The sequence below is a fragment of the Rhagoletis zephyria genome, unplaced genomic scaffold, assembly GCF_001687245.7.
Source record: "Rhagoletis zephyria isolate East Lansing unplaced genomic scaffold, Rhagoletis_zephyria_1.1 Rzeph_scaffold_00019, whole genome shotgun sequence".
Taxonomy (NCBI): domain Eukaryota; kingdom Metazoa; phylum Arthropoda; class Insecta; order Diptera; family Tephritidae; genus Rhagoletis; species Rhagoletis zephyria.
In genome coordinates, this window is record NW_016157103.1 from 44,309 (window position 1) to 53,253 (window position 8,945).

Genomic DNA, 8,945 nt, shown 5'->3' on the forward strand with positions numbered 1-8,945 from the left:
TCACTTTCACTTTCACAAGCAATTAAGAAAACCTTAGCCGTCGCCTACGAGTTTTGACTAGAACTCCAGATCAAAGAGTCAGCACAAATGTTATTGGAATTGAGCCAATATTAAATTGAGATCAAAAATCTTAATGGTCTACGAATATAATTGATTTAAAACCATCGTATTTCGCTACATTTCTAATGAATTCCTGTCACTAGGCCAGCGTTAACATTCAAAATAAGTATTAATGCTCGTTGAGATATGAAAATATTTTATTTTAATCCAACAATTTTTCAACCGGATGCTACGTTGCAATCTTTCATCCAATAAAATAGCCCATACATTATGCAAATGTGGACATTAATTCATTGCAAATAATTTATACCACACACGCCAATGACAATGATAATTGTAGTCAGCACTCTTGAACACACTCACATACATATACATATGTGAGTTTGTAAATGCAACGGTATACTTAATCCAATTTTAACATTAACATTTTTTGTGGATTTTTTGGCTATTTTCAAGCTGCACACATACACACACAGCTCTCTGTGGCATAACATTGTGCTTGGCTTACATAATATTGGCTGTCGTCTAAATATACATATTATGCAAAAGTATGTATGTAGAAAAAATATTTTTATATTAATTCAATGTAATGATTTCAGCAAAAATTATGATTGCACGTCAATTGGCGTTAAGCCAAATAAATAAAGATTATATGTGGCAGTGGCAGCAGCAAAACAGTAAAAACCAAAAACAAAATTTGCCCGCATATGTCAAAATATTTGGCAAACAAATACAAACGAAAACACTTTTGGCATGCAGACAGACAGACATATGCGCGAACATTGACTTTTAGCTACGCACAAAACATATGTTGGGTTACTCATACGCAACGTATGCCGAGAAAGTATTGATTGTTGCTTTGCTGATATTAATTTATGAAAATCTGTTATGGTAATAGAATAAATCTGCTTCTTTTTTTTGTTGAGTTAATTTGAAAATAGTGCTATATTTTTTATTTATTGATGGATACTTAAATTGATTTTTTGTTCAGATACATATAACAATTCGGCTGCTTTAAATAATATTTTAATATTCAAGTAGAAATAGTTGGAATTTAATGCGAACCCCGACCTAAAAATTGTCGAAAAATCTCGATATGTTGTGCATTAATCTGTAAAAACACCGAAAACCACCAAAAATACGAAAGGTCACAAATCCCAAAAAAAAATTATCAAAAACTGCCAACTGTAAAAAATCTGTAACCAACCAAAAGTCACAGACCTCAAAAAGGCAGACAAAAATTATCGAAAAAAAACTCAAAATTAAACATTAAAACTTTCGCAAAGGGTAAAACACCACGAAAAAGTACAAAAATTCGAAAAATACCGCAAAATGTTTTCAACGCTAAAAATAAGTACACGAAATATCTCGCAAATTTATATAAAAGTCATAAACACCCTTAAAACATCGGCAAAGGTACCAAAACAAGATCCATAAAATCCCATAAATGAAATTAGGTAATGGCCTAAAATAATCCCAAACGATCTGTAGAAATTTCGAAGAGTTTAAAAAACTCGAAAACTAATACAAGCACAATAATGATCCCAAAAATCTAAATTAAAAAAAGACAAAGAAGTCATGCAAAATATTTGAAAATATCTTGAAAAAGCTTCGTTCAGACATAAAAAATTTCTCAAAACAAAAAAAAATACACACAAAATTAAACGAGTATTCGAAAACATCAAGCTACTAAAAAAATCAAAAATATTTCCCACAAACAACCATAACAAAATTCAAAAGTTCCAGGAAAATCCCAAGAAAGTCTTCAAAAATTCCACAAGTTCCCGAAAATATTTAAAATTCCCAAGATTCTCGAAAAAATTAAAAATATCAAAGATAATCTAAAACAATTCTGAAAAGCCACTACGAAAAATACTGCAGAAAATTTTTGAATTTAAACAAAATTCTCAAAAATAACAAAATAATAAAATAATACTCGAAATTCTCGAAGTCTTGAAATAATGTTTCAACAGAAAACGCTTTCGAATTTAAAAAACTTAAAATTAAGTCCAAAAATTCCGGATACTTTAATATGTCATAAAAAATTCTAAAGATTCCGAAAAATACTGCTAAGATCAACATAAAACACAAAAAAAAATCACGAAAATCTCGAATAATGTTCAAAAACCATTCTAAACCATCGAAAAAATTGCAAAATAATATGGGAAACATCCGAGAAACAATTGGTAAAAATTCCTTAAAAGGAACCAATCTCGAAATATCCATAAAATTCGTTAGATTTCTTGTAAAATTTCAAAAATTTTCCAAACAATGCCGCAAAGAAGCAGCATGGTCAAGAAAATTTTGGAAAAATTTGCGTAATGGCTAAAGAAGTCTGTAAGGATATTGAAAAAATGTGGAGGATCACAAACATAAAAGCTCGGAAAATATCAGGACAAATTCAAAAAACCAATTAACAGACATTGCCGAAAAGGTCCGATAAAAAAATTATTTATTCTAAAAAAAAATCCAAAGAGCTTCTCAAAATCCCAATTAAAAGTCTCGAAAAACTCGAAATTCGGTAATAAAAAAACTCAAAAATTCAAAAAAAAAAATTAATTCCCAGATAAGTTCCATAAGTAATGAGAATCGTGGGAAGTTAAAAAAAATAAAATAAAATTTTAAGAGCAAATTTTCCAGAAAAAATCTAAAAAAAATCCAAAGGAACTTCTCCAAATACCCAGTAAAAGTCTCGAATAACTCGAAAATTTAAAAAAACGTGAAAAACCCTATATCTCCAGAACAGTTCTAAAAATAGTGAAAATCGTAGTCCCAAAAATACAAAACGGTCCTTTAAAATTAAATTTAAAATCATAATTAAATTCAAATTCAAAACACCAATTAACAGAAGTCCCTAAAAAGGTCAGAGAAAAAAATATTGTCGAGAAAATATTTTAGAAAAAATCTAAAAAACTCCTATGAACTTCTCAAAATCCCTATGAAAAGTCTCGAAAAAACTCGAAAACTTAAAGAAACTCGAAAATTAGAAAAAACCTAAATCTCCAGAAAAGTTCTAAAAATAATGAAAATCGTGGAGACTAAAAAAAAAATATAATAAAAAGCGGTCCTTTGAAATCTTCTAAAAATTGTGAAAGGTTTTGAAGCTCATAAAACATGAAGGAACGTCGAAAATAACGTAAAAAAATTTACTCCCGGAAAATCCAGAAAAAACTCTAGACAAATTTCTATAAAAACAATACAAACGAAAAATTATCCTATAGATTCCATAAATGCATTGAAAAATCTTAAGAAGTCCTAAGAGGTCCCGAAAAATTCGACCATATCCCGAAAGAGTTCCTAGTTTTTTGCGATTAATTTGAGTTTTCTCGGAACTATTTCAGGCCATTTCGTTTTTCTAAAAATTACTAAAAAATTATCAGATTTTTAAAGGCGATAAGCTTACGTTCAGTTTTCTCAAATGGCCAATAAATAGTGTTCAATTTCCAATTTACCAAATTTTTATGTAATTTAGATAAATAACCAAAAACATATAACCAGTAAAATTTTCAAATGAACACAAATTATGTCCACTTTTCCCACAACTAAAAAATTATGTCCTGTTTTACGCAAATTACGCAAAAAAAATATGTGAAACTTTTAAAGGGCAAAAACTTAATGTTCCATTTTTAAATTCGAAAAACTTTATGGTCAGATTTACATAAGTTAAGTGGCCTGGTAAAAAGTATCTAATTTATTATCTCACATCTAGAATTTCAATACTTTATCTCCATTTTCTATTCTAAAATCTTTCGGTTTGTTAATGCTTTTAACTCCTTTCTTCTAAGATTTTTTTTCGATCTAAGCCGCCCTTAAGTGGTTTAGCGACCACTTACCAACCCCGCGCACATCGGTAAGACTATGCTCGTGGCAAGAGCCAGAGGGTAATCCTTTTTTGTGCAACATTTTTTATTTCAACAAATAATTACTTTCAATTAAGGTGCAATTATTGCACAATTCCCAAGTTTATGAAAAGAAATATTACTCGTACGCCCAGGCCGTTGCTGTTGCTGCAGTGCATTAAAAGTAAAGTAGTCAGTTGCAGCAACTAAATTGAGTTCACTTCACATCTACTTTTTTTGCTCTGAAAATTCCAGGTGCTTCACTGTGCCCATTTGTGTCAGCAAGTTCTCATACACACGTGTTTATGTATGTACGTACGTACGAGTGCGTATGTGCAAATGAAATAATTGCCTAAATGTATGCTAGTCATCATTCATGTCGCAGCGCAGTGAAAGAATATTTATGAGCCGACAGGAAAATAATACCTGAAAGAGGTTGAATACATATGTACATATGTATGCGTGTATGTAGACACAAATTACACACATTTATAAACGTAGGCATGTTGCGCACTAACTAAAGCACTCTTCCATGTGTGCAAGGTGAGTGTGGCTCTGCGTCTCAGGCATTTAAACACTTGTCTGCGTTAAACAATGAATAACTTCGTTATTTAATAACAAAAATAGAGCGGCAGGCGTGCTGGTAGAATTTATAAACACGCAGACATACACATGTGCGCGTTTACTACGAGTTGCGCCTACTTGCTGCATAATAATACACTCACACATGCACTCTCGCAAGTATTTAAGCCAGCTCAGTGTTGAACTTGAAAGTAGCTGCCTACTCTGCTGTCGGCTTTGCAAGCGCTTTAATGTATGAGTTGCAATTTTTCATTACCCCACGCAAACAAGCACGCAAACTGTATTAAGGATACACTTACAAAAGGCAGTCTTCCACATATGTAAGTATAATGTGAGTTACAAAACAATTCAGTTACATGTATGTAGATGCATATTTATTACTTGCCGCGTGTGTTAGTTAAAATATGTACATATGGCGGGTTTGAAAATTATATAACAGCCGTTATGCCCACTGACAGTGATAAGTTGCGGAAATAATGAATGTGCACGCGCTCGCAGCTAATGTGTACGAACTGCCTGTGATGCTGGGGAGGACAGTAGGGCGGTAAAAATTAAGAGAAATTTGCATTGAGAAAATATCCAAAGGAATCTTCTTACGAAATAGGACACAAAAGTGACAGTAAAAATATTAAGAAGGAAGGGGGCATAAGCTTTCAAAAAAGAGACCGTCCGGAATAGTATGAGGAAATAAGATCAACAAAGTGCAAAACTAAAGGTTTACATGCTAAGTCGGCACAGTTTCCGCATAGAGTGCTGCAATTTGTAAACAGAAGCAAAAGGAAATAGCAGGACAAGAAATACTATTTATATCCTCCGCCTATAAATGCAGTACCAACAAGTAATTTTTAAGCAAAAAACAAAACCGATTTCAATTCTCATACAAAAATTTAATTTAATTTATCGTCAATTTCTTCACGATCCAATTATCCATACCACCATGACTATGTTTTTACCTTTGTAGTAGTTTACATATAGTAATTAAAAATAATTTTTTACCAAAGGTCCAATTTCGAGCTTCGAAGGTCCATAGCTCGATTTTGGAGGCTAACTTCGAAAGCCGGAGAAATGAATTTTTTAATTATGACTCAATCTCTTAGGTCCAATACCTCGCCGAGTGTACAGCACTTTTTTTTAGGAAAACTTAAAGAAAATACTGATAATTTTTTTCTTGCTTCTTTCGGTTTCATGAGTTTTTGGTAATTTTTGCTTGGCCCGTGATCCCTATATTAAAAATAAAGCAGTGCGTGTGCCGAGAGTATTGACAAATTATCTTTTTGTTATTAAGGTAGAAATACCCCTTTTGGAACGAGTACCAGTTTTAAAACAATATTATAAATTTTTGTAGAAAAAAAAGAATTAAGCCGCCCTGTGAACACACGTGAGTGCGATTTTCCTGCAACATCGTGAGCACTTTCAAAATTGCGCAATTATTGACCGTATCTACGTCCGCATAATTGCGCAATGATTGATCAATTTCGTTATTTTTCTGAAAAATCATATATCATAATCATCATATAATTATAGCACACTGGTGAAAACTGCCTATCAGTTCTTCGAATTCACTGAATTTTCAAAATTTTCAAATTACCTAATCTGCAATTTTTACTTTTTTTTGTTGTATTTTCGAATTTGTACATTTGTGTATTTTACATAGTTGAAAGTCACAGCAAGTTTGAATATTTTCGCAGGTTTAGAAAACAACAAAAATTCCAAAATTTTGAATTTTATGAAGTTATTAAATTTCTTGAGATTTCTTATTTTTAGGATAATTTTAAAAATTTTAAAAACTGTCGAAATCTGGGAGATTCTAGAAATTTTGGTAAAATGAGAATATTTTGAAATGTACAAAATTATTAAGATTTTAGAAATTTTTTATTTTCCAAAATTTTGAGAATTTTATTTATTCTGAAATCCATCCTAAAATGTAAAGATGTGAAACATCACAAATTGTCGAAAAATTCTTATGTTCATGGTACTTGTGTATAAAACCTAGAAAATTCTTAGAATTCTAAAATATATTAACATTTTCGAAAAATTCCAAAAAATTTTCAATTTTCTGAACATTTATTTTGTGCTTTGTCCACTTCAGTATATACTATTTTAGTATGTTATTCACGATATATGTTGAAAAAATATCCCCCCCTTCCCAAGAATTGCCGCTAGGTCCGCCCCTGGTGGAGATGCCGCTCGTTACTCGACCCCTATTTAAGCCTCAACAGCAGTGAGCATCAGAGAAGGATCGCAGTTGTATACACGTCCCACCGCATCTTTCAGTCGTTAGCCTCACTGACCGCAGCCGCCATCCCTTTTAATACCTACTATGTATCGGCTATGAGCGACAACGGGAAGGGGTCCGCCACCGAACAATCTATCAATGCATTCAGTATCTATGCTCTCATCGTTTTAGCAACCACGATTCTGCAGTGAAACCAACGGTCATCCTCAGCATTTTCTCCGTTTTTAGGCGCAACCGAGGAATCCACTAAAGGTTTCACTTTTGTAATAAGCTCTTTAATAGCTCTGCACTCGCTCTCCTTCAGTACGACAGGCCTCCTGTCGCTAAAAGAGCATGGTCTATCAAACGACTGTAACCACGGGCCAATAACTCCACAAGTACTAGTAGTTAACACAATAAATGCTTAGGAGATTTGAAAATTCCTGAGCATGCTTATTTTACTATGAATTTACTATCTTCTCATAAAATCACTTTATTATCGCAAATGCATATGTGTGTATGCATGTATATCCATCACATACGAGTATCAGTATTTGTTATGTATAAATATTTTATTGCAATTCAACAACAACCGTTCAAGCAAACAGGCGGTTGATTTTAACGACTGCTCTGTCACTTTTACTCGCTTAGTTTACGAGCATTTTTCTCTCAGGCCATTTCATGGGACAATGCCACTGGTACGTGTAGTTATGTACATACATATCTTGGCTTCATAATGGAGCGAAAAAAATCCTAGTTATAAAAATGCCACTAACTGCTTCCGCATATGTAATCTCTACATTCATTTGAAGTTATCGCTTTACCACAAATAGTACGCATCATTATTTTAATGTTCATGGCAATGGCATGACTGACACCTTGAACTCTCTTCGGCAATTCGAATGTCGAGCGACCGAGATCACAAATGAATGATGTGTGCGAGTACATAAAAAACGTAAGTAAATAAATTTGTTATGCTTTTGGATGCCCACTACTATGCGCTCAAAATGCATATAAATTTAACTAACTAACACATAAGCGAATTTCATTTAGTTTTATAGGAATGTAAATGGCAGAATCAATGAGGAAAAACAGTCAAGCAATTACATTTTCTGCGGAGGTGAAGTTGAGATATGAATTGGCGTTTAAAAGAGATTTGCAGGATACTCATTTTTCAATACCTATCAAATTTAACTTCAATCATGTGCCTTATACTTCGAATGCTCAACCTTCTTAGGGAGCCAAGTAAATTCTTTTTAATTCTCTTTCGAGATATTCTAACCAAAAAGTACAAAAATCATGGTTTTTGAGCACATTTGAGCTCCTGTAACACGATTTAGAAAAAAAAATTTAAGAAAGATCATCGTTATCTAAAAGTACTACTCATCCCCTCCAAAATTCATTTTAAAGCCTTAAAAAATCTTTATTTGTCACCGAGAAGTCGTCTATTGAATTTACTAAGTTTTATCCAATACTCCTCATTTTCAGAATATCAACGAATTTACTAAACTCAGAGAGATCGAAATAAACGTGGTCGCCGACGAACTGGTTGGTCTTCTTCGAGACTTACAATTATCGGGTGGGAAAACTCAGTACGCACTAAGTATTGGTAAGCGGTATGAGGTCCTAAATTGGCCAGTATAATTGGCTATTTATTTATTCACTAGAAAAGGAATAAATAAAGGCAACATCAGGTTTCGCACAGAATACCTAACCAGCCATAACCAGCTGAGCTTTCACATGCAGCGGATTGACCTGGCAACGGAAGCGGAATGACGTCTTTCCTTCTCTAGTCTATTCACCGTTCTCTTCGTCAGCGTATGCACACTAATCACCTGACGTAATTGAGTTTCGCGTTGTCGTTTATGGCAGGTACTTTAGAGATATCAACTTCATATTTCAGTGGCTATTTTCCCATTAAGAGGTACATACATACCAGTAAATCGTAGACTTTTGGATGTTTTCGGGTTTGTTTTTGTTGTAGCGGCTACTCATCCCTGCCTAGATCGGATTGTCCCTCAATCGTTGTCATCAAACTCAACTAACGGGAGACGCAGAAAATGTGTAACTCCGACTGGCTTAGTCCATATAGACAGGGGTGTAAGTTAAGTGGGGTTTTCGGGGTCTTAAACATTGGTAGTGTCACTAGTCTTGCTTGAAATAAGTTGTACTTTACGGATCGGATGCCCAGCGCATAACCTATGGGTGGAAAGCTTAAAAGCACCATTATATAAGCGATATGCTTGCAG